This window comes from Temnothorax longispinosus, chromosome 5 (genome assembly GCF_030848805.1).
Source record: "Temnothorax longispinosus isolate EJ_2023e chromosome 5, Tlon_JGU_v1, whole genome shotgun sequence".
In the NCBI taxonomy this organism is placed as follows: Eukaryota; Metazoa; Arthropoda; class Insecta; order Hymenoptera; family Formicidae; genus Temnothorax; species Temnothorax longispinosus.
The window spans coordinates 5,203,795-5,220,329 of NC_092362.1; positions in this window are offsets into that span (position 1 = coordinate 5,203,795).

Genomic DNA, 16,535 nt, shown 5'->3' on the forward strand with positions numbered 1-16,535 from the left:
TCAGACATTTCTTCTTTTTGAACTATTCGAACTCATTTACTTAACACACACTTTTAATGCACGGTTCTGAAATTTAAACGGTTTTAGTTTTATTTTTAATCGAAGTGGGAAATTGTTTTACATATTTGCATTTATTATGCATGCCAAGCAAACATCGATGTTTTACTTTTTATTATGTAAACGGAAATTCGATAAATTCTCGGGTGCAGTAGATAAGTGCATTTCTCGGTAGATAATTTTTATCTTTTCAACGTTACCAAATATTAGCCACGTTTATTTATTTATATAAATATGTCGATAAAATATTTACTTCTAGAGCTTATCATAACATTCAAAGGTGAAATATGATAATTTTTGTTTGTATTCTAATTTATTACCTCAATCCAGAAATGCCGAATAAATCATGACTGCAACAGAGAAGAAAGTTAATTTTGTAATAAGTAATATCAACATTAATTACAAATAATATTATTATTTATCAGACTTCCCAAAGTACGTAGAAGGAAAAGATTAATTACTTTTCTCTAATTACCGAAGGAAATTACTTACCAGAGGTGCGAAGTTTAAATGAAAAATGTTTATTTTAAACTTCGACGCGCATCTCACAAAACTATCGCGATTGCTAACGTATCGCGTTCCGATTTATATCACACAGTCGATTTAATCAGTGAAAGCCGCAATAAACTTTTATTTACTTCGCAAACACGCGCATGATGGAAACGGCACGGAATGAAGTTCGATGTTATAAGATGGATCGGTAGAAAAAACGCGGTGATCAGAGGACAAAACGTGAGTATCGGATATAGATAATTATTGACATTAACTTTCTGATAAGCCAATTTCGACATGTGTCCGGTTCGACAGATATAAGTGTAGACGAAAATATAAGGGGAGGTGCGCGCTTCACAGCGGGCACATCTCAATCGCAGATTCCAATAGAATGAACTCGTGAGTCATCAGATAGAAATATCTCACTTTGCACGCAGACGAATCGTGCGTAAATAAACAAGCCTATCTTAAAGCCGCACTAACAATGAAAATAACAGTGATAATTATACATAACAGAGAGTTACATAAAATAAAATCGATTTTCAGAGGAGCGCGAAATCGAAAGTGCGGCAGGATGTTTTCTTACCGAGCTTTTCAGCGAAAAATCATTAATGAAGCGCGATTATGCATTTTTGCCATCTGCTTTAAGATTGACCGCCGTGCTGTTGATTGCATTTTACACCTGTCTCGTTTATCAGCGGATATATATAGAGAGAAAGTTGGAAACAAAATGTATGACTGATAAATCAAGAATAAGACAAGTTTTTTAACTATATTATTTGCTAGAATTCTTTTAATCTTTTATTACGTAGTGAAGCACAATATAATTTGTTATATAATAAATAAAATCGACAATCAACACATACACATTGAAGAAGGGCCAAATGAAGATCGAAATTATTATATAATTATTATATAATTTATGTGAGACTATATATGTATGTATATAAGCTTGTATAATTATATCTAATATTTTATGTATTATTGGAATAGTTCTCTGTATAATGTGGAAGTCATACATAATAGAAATAGTTCTAAATTGCTTCTAATTTATTAACAATTTGTACAATATTGCGGTATAGTTACAATTAATTACAACATATAGCAATTATATGTAATTTTTAGATAATGATCATAAATAAGTTCTGTATGTATAATAGCTGATATAAAAAAAGCTCAAATAGGAAATAAAAAAGAAGTTAGAATTTACATTTTGATATATGCATATCATATTTTTCTTTTTGATCTCTCTTTTGATCAAAATAGTAAACTAAAAGACGTTTAATAAAATCTCTCGAGAGAAGATAATATTTAGGTATTATCTATATTGCTCATATAAACTGCTGAATGGAGAGAAATAACATATCCACGCTCTCTGTGAGACTCTCTGTGAAAGTTGATAGATACATTAGGTCGGTAACATAGCGTTCAAGTTTATAAAACTTGCACTCAATAAATCTTTAATTTATGCAAATAGATGTGTATATTTGAGAGAACATTTGCTAAACTTACAAAATTATAAATAATAAAAAATAAGTTTTTTATACATATAATTAGAAGTATAATCTTAATCTATTATATTTGTATTATATTCTTAAATTATATATAGTTAATATATGATTAGAAACAAATTATTAAAAAAAAGAATTTATATATATACAATTAACAAAATGCAATTGTATTATTTCATTTAAATGCAATTATATATTTTTCATACCAATAATTTACCTCACAATTTTGTGAATAAATGTATTAAGTAAAGTTATCAAATATTTTACAAGATATTTTATTTATTTTTTATGTCAAAATATGTATATACATATATCTTGTAAATCATTTAATTTTTATTTTATTGCAATACCATTTTATATTCAGAATGATTAGAGAAAACAATTTACGAGAAAAAATTATATTTTCATTTAAAAAATATGGATATTAAAAAAGCAAATATTATAAAACAATTGTTGCTTTTATTACAATTGTTTCTTTCACTTAAAGTTGGAAGATTTTTATTGAAAACACTTCTCAGAAAAATCTTTTATATAATTATCATCTTAACACTTTTTTCGTACATTTTGTTTTAAAGTTAATTTTAGTTTTGTAAAACTGAGGAATTATGTTTAAAATTTTTGTATATCACACTTGTTATTGCATTCTTATCATTATTATCGTTTTTTTTTCTATACGATCGAGTTTTATTTCATATTCTCGTTATTACTCATTCATCAGATTCGGAAGTTACGATCGATTTCCTTATTGTAAGCATTCGCTGGTATCCCATATAAATAACAATGTCATAAAATTTCAAATTTCCAGATAACAAACAAACGTTATTTGTTATTATTTTGACATCAAAATGACGACAAATAACGTCAGTTTGTTATCTGAGCTATTTCAACGTATTCTCTCCGGATTACAAATCGTGAAAGTATTTACTATGGCAATATATGTATTTCTAAGGCGCATATTTTATATTAGTATATTCCGAGTTATCGCACACTGTATGATTGTGTGTGCGTCATGCTTTATCAAACAGTTTATCATACACGTCTCAATAAGACTTCCCTGAATACGATTTAATACAGGAACGATAATTTACTTTCAATTCAAACACAATCCACAAATATCATATTTCTATCTTTTGAATACACAATTAAAATATGTCTTTTTATAAATACTTTTACTTTTACCAATATTGACAAGTTCTACGCAAGAAACTGAATTTTATGCAAGATAAGATTTATAGAACAATATCCATAAACACTTGGCGGCTGATTTAGGAAAAATTGTAAATGCAGGACAATTGAAATTTATAATTTTGATACATACATAATTACTGAATTATTTACGACTTAACTTTTTTACGATAAGTTTATACTTGAGTTATAAAACATTATATTATTGTAAGATTTATCTTGAAAACCCTAATGGACATTCCTCTTTTATTTTAAGTACACCTGTCAAAATTTGACATGCTGATGGTTAATTTGTTCTCTGAATATAATATGGGTAGAAATTTTAAATGTTAAGCAACAGATAAATATTATATATTCAAAATGTTGGAACATTATTATCTCCATGAATTGCAAATTGTTGTAATTGGTTTATTATTAATTACACAAAATATAATAATTTAAAATTATGCGAAAAATTTATAGGGTATGAGAATAATTGCAATATGATATTTGATAGTTCATAATAAATTTATAACAAATTTATAATAGATTATGTTTAAAATTGGACAATTGGAATTACTTCTTGGCTTTTCAATTGTATTATAGATAAAATAATAGATAATGTATGAGCGTATAATTTATATTATTTTTATGATGTATACATTTCCATTATAAATCGTACAATTTTTGCACGTATTAATCATATTTTACATACCTTTGATAATGTAGATATTTAAAATTTTCCATCACTTGGTTCTAACATGTCAATCTTTATTTGCACAATTTTTGTAAGAATTTACATTACCTACTGTTTAAGATAACTTTCGTTATACTGCGATGTAAATGAAATTTCGTTTGAAAAGTCATGCGTTAATGGATGAAATTTAAATTTGAATATCAACGTCGAAAACACGCCTGGTCGTTGAATCGCATTGTGGTCGAACGCCTGTGTATTTTTGAACGGGCCTTTTATACGGTTCGAAAGGGAGATTTTGTTCGTGATCCGTGTACCTTACATGCTAAATCGTCCAAGATTCAAACGTCATAAATGTAAAGAATACCTCGTACTACGGAATCTATTCGCACAGTAAAGAACACAGGTGTATTCATTTTCCCACCGAGCTCTGAGAGAAACGCAGGCATGCAGCTACCATTATTACATTCCGCATCTAAGCAGAATTGGTGCTAGCAACTAACAAATTAATATTACCGAGATCCTATGTGGATGAGTATGTGTATATGTGTGTGTCCGTAAACAAACGCTTCTTTTCTTATCGCATTCTTGATTGCTTTGAAGCTACACGTTTTGTGCATCGCGTTGCGAATAATCCGCTGTAAAACTTTACTATATCATTTGATGAAATTGCTCGAACATATTCAGTCTCAAAAGCATGACTTTTTATTTGAATAAAAACACATAATCATTAATAAATAATATAATCAGGAAAAAAAGAAAAATATTATTAAACTTTGCGTAAAGATTACACAAATTCTCGTTACATCTGGACTGTACTCTTCTCGAAAGAGGTAATTTAAGAAGCACGCTATTCGCACAGTTGCCTAATTGGTCGGAATCTGAGCTGAAGGAATTATCTTAACGCTAAGTTAAGTTTGAACTTAAAGTTCTACTGGTAGGGCCCATTGCACACATGCTTTGTAGACGCATTATATTAACTATATTGTGTTAGACATAACGCGGTTTTATAGTTTTCTGTGGAATAGCGTTATATGTCTCACGTTCGCCGCTTTAACAGAGGATCTCGAAACGACGTTGTATTTATGGTTCCATCTCCATTCATGCTTTTACGCGAATAATATACTTTGCGTGATAAAAGAAATAATGTATGATTAGATAAAATAAAAATCTGTTATAATAATTAAAAGCTGATCATATTATATCTTTGTATTATCATTATTTCTTTATATATTAAGAAAAAATATATTATAGCGGTTTGTTGTCGAGACATATTTGAAACTCCAGCAGAAATTAATAACAAATATACTTTTATAATAATTGTACATACGTCATTCGAAATTAAACATTATTTTAAAATAATTAATTTAAAAATTATTTGACGCACAATTATGTAAAAAATATTTACGTAGAGGAAAATTATGTATTTTTTTACTTTAGCACATGACACAAAAATTTATACATCTGACATATTTACGAAAATATACGTTTTATTATGTTGTTTTCACGATTTCAATGACGTGTTTATTTATGGTACACTTTTAATATCGGTTCTATATTTACACAGACGCAATGCTTCGTTCTTTTCGTTATTAATAATAATAGCAATTGCACATTCAATACTTTGATGATTATTGATTTTCTCGATGTATAGATATAATATTCATTTATGTTATACTTATTATGCATTTATTTATTAATGTCATTTTGTTTACATTATCAAGTAAATGTTGATTATATTTATGATTATTAATAAAATCAAATTGTCTGTTCTAAAGTTTTTCCTGATTTTATATATATAAAACTAAATATTTTAATAATATTTAAAAATTATAATCATCATTTTGTAAAGAATTTCTCAAAGCAAAAATTGTTATTTTTAGAAATTAGGCTTCTCCTTAATTACGATTACGTGTATGGCAGAAAAAGAATATATCTTTACTATTTAAAAAGTATATTAAATGGTGTCGCAGGTCAAAAGGTTGTCTTATTATTTTATTATGGTGAAATGTTAATTATATTAATTTTTCATGCACATACTGCAGTTACCATATATTGTTCTCAAATAAGATACACAATACATGTTATCATGTGGCGATCGTGGCGTAGAGAATGGCGTATAGAAATGTGAGCTGCTCTTGAGCCAAACATCCGGGTTCAAATCCGACCAAAAATTGTCGGTTTTTATTCGATCGCTACACGTCTCCGGTGATGGTAACTCACCGAGAAGAACCTCTCTGCATTTGGAGAGGAGTTAGTTTCATATTTATTACTTTGAATACCATTACTCCGAAATAAGATGAATATTAAAACGGAAACCGTTGGCCGTACGTTTCCTGGATTCTTTGCATTATTAGCTCCCATAATTGCTCATAATAAGCGTTTGTTCCTTCGATTTTAGCGTCATTGTAATATTGTTCTTTGCGCCGTTTTAGTTCATATTCGCACATTATTTTCCATTTCCTGGAAACTCGTTCTGCGCAGCTAAGTGACGTAGTATCCAACATTCTTAATATCTTATGGGAATCTTCCGGTGGCAATTTTGTGATAAAATCCACCTTGAGCTTATTATCGACAAATGTTTTCTTCTGCATCCCGAACATTCCTGAAACACACGTAGTAGTTAGATTGGCTAATATAATGATTTTCATTATCAATTTATATTTTATATATACATATACATACATATAAAGCTCTAACACTACGTTTTTTCCCTCTTTTCCTCGTTCTAATTCTTCTATCCGTTAAATATCATTCTCATTTTTCTCTTTTTATACCAATACTTGAACTACGAAAATCGACCTAAAAAATGCAACTAATAAATAATTAAATTGCATAACCAGGGCTAATCAGCCGTGGTCAAATATTGCTTTTAAAATATTTTTATTATAATTTAAAGTTTAATAAATAGATTACTATCTATTTTATTTTCTATCTTTCTTAAATCACTGTGTCAAATATTTATTAGTGTTTATATCACTTTCTTATTCTCGTACTTAGTTCAAAACACCCATATTCGAATCTTAATCTGTTAGGAATTAAGATCCGTATATAAACATATTTAAAAATATTTTTGTTAAAAATATTTTTGGATATCTTATAGGACACTGTAGGACATCCGAATCTTTAAATAACCTAAAGCATGTCAAAAATCTAAAACATCAAATTTTTATTCACTTATAATGATGAGATATTTACATAGTGACAAATCAGATAAACGTGCGAGTATGAAATCTTAATAAAAATGAAAGATTAGAGACTACGATATAGAAAACTAAGAAATTTAAATAAAAGATTATAATGTTTTTCACAAAACTAACCGAAGTTACGAAATTTGTTATAAGTAACAAACTAATCTTTTTCTGTAACTCGTTTGAAATAAGTTCTTAATCATTATTATTTCTATGCAAGAAATCCTACTTTTATATAATCTATGTAATATAATATATCTGTATGTAATATAAATGTAATATAAAAATATATCTTCGTCGACGAGCGAAATATACCACAGACACGAGTGCAGCTCGGCAGCTAGTGAAAGAATGGTGAATCAGGGGAAGAAGTAGCACGTGTAAGTGTAAGGTACGAGAACACGTGACGGGAAGTTTAATAATTAAAGGTTGAATCCCACGGTTGTCGAGAAAGGAGCAAATCGAAAATGAAGTACTGTGGAAGGTAACCAATCAAAACGTTTCTTCAAAAGATATATTCTTTTTTTTTAATGACCGGGGCTGCATTCAGGGTTGCGTTCAAAAACTTTACTTCGGGTGCACACCAGCGTCGCGTTCTGTCCTTGTTCAATTTTTAGTAAATAAGAAAAATAGAATGACGCGGTGTACACCCGAGTAAAGTTTTCGAACGCAGCCCAGGGAGCGCGCTATTCACTTATTGGTTAAATGTGATTGGTTGGATCTAAAAGTAAGAACCAATCATATTCAATTGCTACTTTGCGCTAGGGTTAGCAGAGGTTCGGCAAAACGCAGCCGTTCTATCCTAGAGTCCCTTTATAAGAGTCTGGACAGACTGGTCCTTATTTTTATTGGACGTGCAACACCATGGCGGTGCAACGCCAATCACGAGCGGTAAAATAGCGAGAAGAGCCTCTCTCAGAGTGCGTATTATGGAACTTTTCGAAATAGATTCCGATCGGAATTGTTATTTCCTGCATTTCTATTGTGTTTTTAGAAAAAACAGTGTAATTTCGATAGGAATCCATTCCGAAAAGTTCCATAATACGTACATACATAACACACTAACGATATTGTTACGTGCTTTATTGCTACAGTTACTACGTTTACGCGAGCGTTACTTCTGTAGTAACTTACAATAATTCCTTCGCGTAAACGGGATTTTGTAGTAACTTACGATAATTTACTCCGCGTAAACGAGTGATATATCGTAAGTTACTACAGAAGTAACGCTCGTGTAAACGTAGTAAATGTTGTAAGTATCTCAGCTGGTCGAATAATCCTTGACAAGTATCTTGCATGAGACAGGTAAAAAACTATGGCGGCTATATACGAGCAACACCCTATAGTTCTGTTACCATTAGCGCAGTTACAGCAATAATGTCTGACACCGTTGAGTCTCACACTATCTGCTTGATATTGTAAATAAGATTTGTCTTATTTGTCTTATTTGTCTTATTTGTCTTATTTACAATATCAACCTGATAGTGTGGGACTCAACGGTGTCAGACGTTTATTGCTGTAACTGCACTAATGGTAACAGAATTATAGGGTGTTGCTCGCATATAGCCGCCATAGTTTTTTACCTGTCTCATGCAAGATACTTGTCAAGGATTATTCGACCAGCTGAAATACTTACAACATTGTTTGACTTCGAAGAGGTAACACCAGTAATTGAGGAAGATAGTGACAAGAAGGATTAAAAAGACGATCATGGAATCATAAAAATTAATTTTTTTTTCATGAAAATGTATATATTTGAATAAATGAACGATTTCTTTGAAATATATGTATAAGAGGTACAATTTTTTATTATATTTATATTCACATTTACCAATCATATGCAAAAAAACTTAGATAAAACAACCAAAAATCCAGAAATCGACGAAAAATAGGCACTTTTATACAAAAATTAGGGTTTTTCGTTGAGTTATGACTGATTTCATGCTCAAAAACATATGAGACGTATCGGAATGTATCAAATATTGGCAACATATATCCAAAAGTAATATATTATGTTTATTTTAGAGTCAGTTAAGGCACTTATCAATCATTTGAAGACCATAAAAGGCCCAAAAGTGGCTAAAAATAAGGTTTTTCGCATTTTTGAGTACGGCCCACCATTCCGAAAAATCTGAAAAAATTCTAATACATGTAGAACACTAAAATATACAATTTTCTAGAGTAATTAGACTTGCAACTATCCAAGAAATTAGAAAAAAATTGATTCAAATACTTATTTAATTTTTTTAGGTTAGATATTCAACGCGCCTAAAACTCAAAAAAATTGTGTGCTAAGTACTTTTTATAAGCTATATTTTCAAATTTTTTCAAAATTTTTAACATGAAGGAACCGGAGAAAAAAATAATTTTTGAAAAAAGCGGTTTTTTGGTGCCACTAGGAAAAGGAGGGGGGATGGATGGATAGTCAGAAAAATCGTAGAAAATTTTTTTTTAGTGTACTTATGCAGATCCAAAGTCATTTTTCCGTTTCATTGACATTGCAGTGGCATTTTGCCTATCTTACCATGGGGTACCCTTTTATATTTTAGAAAAAAATACACTTTTTAGTTTTTTTATTTGACAACTAGAAAAGATGTATTCGAGTAGGCGAACTAGATAAAAAGGAGCCATCTAGCACCCAACTTCCTTTTTTACAGCTATATCTAACATAACAATCTTCTTTTATTTACAATCAACAGAAATTAAGTGGGGATGACAACAGGGGATTTTTTCATTTCTGCATATAGTAATAATATTATGCAACTTACATATTTGCATGGTAGCGCAGATATACATTTCTCTCGTTTTCGCGATTCTGATTACGCATTTTTCGTGATATGCTTTCATATCTATTACACACCAATTTACAGAGATGCAGCCTTTGTTTTCCTCGTTATTAATATATGCACAACGATAGCATGTCCATTGGTTGATTGTTGATTTTTGACATGTGGGTATAACATTTATGTCGACTATTATTCCTTTATTTTTTAGCAACTTTTTGTTAAATTAAAAAAGTAATCAAAAAATAACATTTCAAACATATAACAATAATTGTTATTAATATAACAATAAAAATCTTTTTGGATATTTTTCTCGGACATGTATAACGTCAGATATTCTTACTCACTTTTATATGAGAAAACACAAACAATGACTATATTTAACATATATACATATGTTACAGATAACGATCTTATTATAAGGTTTTATATTTTTTTAAATTTTTAATTGTCAAATTTTACTTATAAGTGATTTATGATTATAAATTTCTTATTTATACTCTAAAGTATTTCTTCGATTATCTTATTAATAATTATCTTATTAATGTAAAAATATTTATGTACCAACAGTGGTTTTAAAGAAAGAAATGGGAATAAATAGTGTAAAATATAAATCTAAATTGACAAAATATCTATAATAAATAGCAAGAAATAGTTTTACAAAACAAGATAAACATACAAACAGTGACCGTGAACTTTCCAGAGCAACGTATTTTCGTGATTAATGAGACATATGTATATAACTTATTGTTCTGTCGCACAAAACAAGAAAGAAACTCATATCTGCAGGGATGACACTGTCTCATCATAAATCCATTTCAATGTAGGTAATTTATTATTTCAGTAGCTTTTTGGTACATGCCACTTAGAGCTCAATAATACATTAGTATACAATTTATTGCTAATAATTAATACACAATTAGAGTTCATTAATCACAACCGGTATTTTTCCATTCCCATTTAATTTTAACAGTCCTTATTATTATTGTTAAAATCGATGCCCACGCGTGTATAAAAAACTATGCAAGTGGCAAAATTAGAATATAGTTTTTAATAATTACTTATTACAATTTAATAATATTCTAACAATGTATAAGTATAGACATTTTATAAGAAAAGGTAATTTTTATTGTATATAACAGTTTTATTTTTATTATATTATTTTATAATAATTGTCTGTCTTATATGATCAATTTAAAACTGATTTCGCAGCAAAGATATCGAGGAAGCGTTTACAACTTTTAGATCCTTAGCATAATTTATGTTTTTAATTAAATATTAAGTTACTTAATCATCTAAAGTAAAGCGTACTTAAAATTAAAATGCGAAGAATATGATTTAATTAATTACTTTTATTTCTGAATCTACTTCACCAAGAATTTTTTTACTTTGAATCATTTATTCTTCAAAAACTATTCAACAATTTTATTAAAGAAAAATCAGTATCAGATTAAACAAAGAATTTGTAATTAAAAAATAATACGGTAAAAATGATAAATTTTATTGTACTATTTAAAATAGTTATGTATTATTTACAATAAGTATTTTAAAACAAATAGCCTCGTTTTCAAATACAAATAATTAATTTACAAATGCAAATAAACCTTGGAAATTTTTTGTGTTTACTAAGCAAAATTACAGGTAACAAAACTTAAATCTTTAATAAAACAGTTTCAGAAATCCTGTTCTCAGGATTCAGTGTCAGAAATCTCTTTTCTCGATCAGATGCCGTACCTATACATGAAATGTTTTGTAAAAGATAGGCTAGAGAAAATGAACTCAATTGAAAACTGAGACAGCAGACTTTGTCATTTTACTGCTGTCTGTAAATGTTGGATTCTCATCAGCAAACTCAAGGTTGCTCAAGATCGATCGACTTTCCAAAACGGAACGTAAATCGTAAAACTGTTCGTAAACTCGTTCACAAGTTGATGCATTACGTGAAACGCTGAAACACTGCAATGGTATCTCACGTTATCAATAATTTACTTTTTTAGAATGTTTGCAGACGATATCATGTCATACAAATTTGTACATAACTCGTGAATAAACAATATTTTTATCAAATATTACATAGACATACGCACAGTTTTAGAAATAAAGACATAATAATTACATATGGAACTAACAAAATTACAAGTCTAAACTCATATATCCATATGTTTTTACCACTTGTGCTGAAAATCTTACTGGTTAAAGTAAGTTTAATTAATTTTATTAAGTACATGTTTAACATGTACCACGAAAATTTGAATAAAAGAGAAGTTGGAAAAGAGATTGGTTTGCTAGATACGTATCTTCCATTAATGTGTGTTATTGTTCGTATTTCTCATTACTTGATTGCTTTCAGCTTCAGATCGTAAATTAAATGGTAATACCATTACAAGCTTAAAACTGAATATCATGAAAGACAGTGTTTTATTTTCTTCTAAAGAGTTTTAAAAAAATATGAGACATGTGTTTCTTTTGCTTCATAAATCATCCTTTCATTTATAATGATACTTCATAAAATTAGGTCTTTATTTCCTTTTCTCATTCATTCTCTCTCCCTTTCCCTCTCTCCCTTTCTCTCTATAGATATTTATCTAAAACTGATATATATCTATCATAAAGACGGAACATAATAAGATATCAAAGATACTAGTGTAACAAAAGGTATCAAAAAGTAAAATTTACTTCTGTTCTATTGTTCGAGGAATGCATTCTTCATTTTTTTCATGCCGTATTATTTTCCCCGGCAATAGGTGTCACACGTACAGTGCACGCGTCATTCTGCGGCATTAATTACAAGATACGACAGATTGCATCCGGTGTACAGAGGCTTACGGCACGAATAATGACGCAGCCACGCCGACCAATTTCGGCCCTGGCCAAAACGTTCAATTAAATAGTCCGTAAATCACCATTGTCGCGCGACGTAGGCACAGATCGGCGATAAAATTAGCAATTTCTAGCGCGCAAGGTAGGACTGGCAAGCTTATTTGGTGTGAAAGCGGGTAAATAGGATTGACTGTGTTTTTGTTCTATTCGCGATGTACTGTTCTATCCGTTTATAGAGAATGTCAAGTCTCGAGTATCAATCAATGATCTGTATATCTATTCCTTATACATTGTAGTTATATAGTATAAATATTCAAACAATTGCAATTGTTCATAAAATAAGATTGTACCTTATGGAATATTACAAAGTCATTTTATTTGTACTGGTTCATAATTAGTTATTTATAATTAATATATGTAATTGACTGTGTTATTAATAGTATAATAAATGCATTAGTCATCTTTTAAATTGCAATAAAGATATGCAGTTATAAAGTAATTTGTTATGTAATTATGATGCAATCAATATTTTGCAATGGATTATTTAATTTAATCTGTTTTGTACCGTATATACTATTACAATACAGGCTTTTGAAAACTTTTTTCTTGTAGACGATGTGGCGGATATAAATTCTGATCAGACAAATTAATCCTCTATAATTCATTTCGACTTTCTGTCGCCAATTCGGCCGCCAATTGATTTGATTCGGGTTTCAATATCGCGGAACTAAATTAAATTTTCCGTTAGCGAATATCGGAATACGATGAATCAAACAAAAACGCATCAATGTTCGTTAAATACTTGTTGTATGATGACAGAGTTACGGATATTAATATTTGGTACATAATGAACACATGTGGACTCATTATGAAGCAGATACCGATGAAACATGCGGCATATATTTTAATTTATCGCCAAATATAAATTTATGTACAAGTTCTATATTATGAATGCAACTAGAAAACTTTAATTAAAACATAACTATTTCAAACTTGTAGACAATACATTATTTTCTACTTTATTATATAGATACTTTATTAAAAAGTTATAAAATATATTCAAAAAATTTTCTTTTTAAAAATAATTAAATTAAAGTGTGATACGAAAAGTGTATATAAATATAAAATTTTGTTCAAAGAAGATAAGAGTAGCACAAAATATAGCAGTTTATATTATATGCTTAACGTGTAAAATAATACTCTTATAGATATACTTTATGCAGGTATGTCTAGTTTCGCAGAAATACTTTATGAATACGCAATAACTGAATTCTCTTATCGCTCACCATGCCTACATGATAACCAAGGAAAGTTATATAAAACATCCGAATGATGCCTTTCCCAATAAATCTTCCTGCCGTTCTTGTCTGCTGAAAGCTACGTTTATCTGCGAATTGGTTGGATAACAAATTGCTTCAAGTACATAAGTAAATACATGTTCCGAAACTAAAGTTGAAGCTAAAGGAACCAAGATCTAAATCGATGACTCAGCGGGTTTCCAAGGTGAAAGAAAGTTTCTGCAAATTCTTTAGGCGAAGACTGGAATTGTTAGTTGGGCAGACTCTGCCCAGCAAAGTATTGGAATAATAATACGGGCGAGAGGCAAAAAAAAAATTTTTTTAAGTGTCCTATTCTAATATATAATTTTAGTATAAAAACAAGTATTACATAATAAATCTAAAATCAATCTAGCTACTTTTCAACTTTCTTCATGTGTTTTAGGTAATTCTGTTTTAGAATTTTATATTAAATCATTAAGTATATATAAAAGATAAAAAATGAAATTGAAGTTAATATACGATTCCGTATTTAAACGTTCTTTTATCTAAAATATACGAATATTGTCGTTAAATGATTTATTATTTCATCTCATTAAGCTTTCTGAAGCGACGTATCATTTATGTATATGAAACACTGAAAAATAATTGATGATGCTTTTAGACTGTATATGAAGGCAATTATACTGAAAACCTGTATGACCTTATTTCATCTCGCAGCTGTACATTTCATAAATGATTCAAATAAATAGGTGCGTAGTCCGCGATTTCAATTCTCTTGAAAGCTTTCATGGTAAATTATCTTGGCAGTTTGAATACGCATAAAATCCGCGCAACACCTGCCTATAAAAAATACATTCATCACAAAACGTGTATGAATTTGCATATAATAAATGACTGTAATATATATTCATGATTAAAATTAATTATAATCTATCATGTATCTTATAACTTGTATACGTACAGTATCTTACAAATTGCGACACAATTTTATTGACAGAATTTATTGATTAAATAAATTTTATAGTTCACTCTTTCTTAGCGAATGTTTCCGGACATCAATAATTATCGAATTAAAAGAAATAAAAGAAAACATTTTTAAAGACTAAAATGACAAATATATAATAAAATTAAAAGATTTTATATTATCTGGTTAGTTATTAATTAATAACGGCACTGTATCTTCTGTAATAAAGTCTGCATCTCCTGTACGTTATCAATATTTCATGCAGATCATTTGACATTTCCAACTCGATCTTGATTTTTCCATTATATGCGGATTCATACAGGTGTACATGATGTTTTTTAAAATATAATAGTGGCGTTTTCATAGCGTGAATATTAACTTACCTGCAATTTCAATACGCCCATCATCTCACTTTGACAGTTGTACGTAACGCAATGGATTTTTTCCGAGAAGTCCAATATTTTTCAATACGTACAACGCCAATACCTCGCTAAAGCCGGAACGGTATTGCAATTGGATTCATTTGCAGTGCAAAATATTTATTTCAGTTGTGACATTGATATTTATATATAATAACCATTGTTATTACATTACATTAATTTTAGTATCTATTTTTTATCTTGCATTTTTAAAAACTTACATGTTTCAACATATATTAGAAATAATATAAATAAAGCATATATTATTTGATAATCTAATATTGATATCTGTTATTCAATTTAATACGAAATAAGAATAATTAAAGTCAGAATTCAAAGCGATATTAGAATACATCAAATAAAAATAAAAATCTCTCGCATCAATATTATGTCCTTTACAATTTCGATGTTATTCTTGACATATATATTAATATTATATATAATTTTATTATTAAAACATGAAATAGATAATATTATTAAATAAATCACACATACGGTTATAATGATATTCAAATAATCAACATTTTGATCGAAGTTTGTAATCATTGCGTGTTCTATATATAGTATATTAATGTTTCAAACTTGTATACACTTTCGAAAATTCTTTCGTGTACATTAATCGACGAATGCATTGAATTCACGTGCGGTGTATTAAATGTTTCGTGCCTATGGAAGGAATTCGCTGAAACTCATTAGCGTGCTAGCTGCAGGCTCGCGTGTTTTGTTTAAGAGTATCGCAATAGGTATGCGCTATGTGATAGATTAGCTCTGATTGTTTCGTATCGTTCAGAAACTACTAATGATTCTCGGAATGATAAAGATCACAAAAAGGGAAGCAATACAACTTGAGCGATTCGAATGATCACGATTGAGCATCCTCGAGAATGTCAGTCGTTTGAAACTTCAAACTTCACCGTGACTGGCCGATTCGCTGTTCGAATTCTATTGCCCACGTTTTCCCTTTATGTATCGTTATATCTTCGAATTTTCCAAGTTTCTTTCACTTGTTCGAGTGGAAAAAAGCCCCGTGACAATTTTAGTACGGATACTTCGAGTGTTCTCGCTCACCCTTACAGCTTGAACCGAACGTTTCGAAAGACGGTACGGCTCGTAATAATTTTCATGGCGCGCTCTCTTAAGCCGACCTTCGATAAACGGTA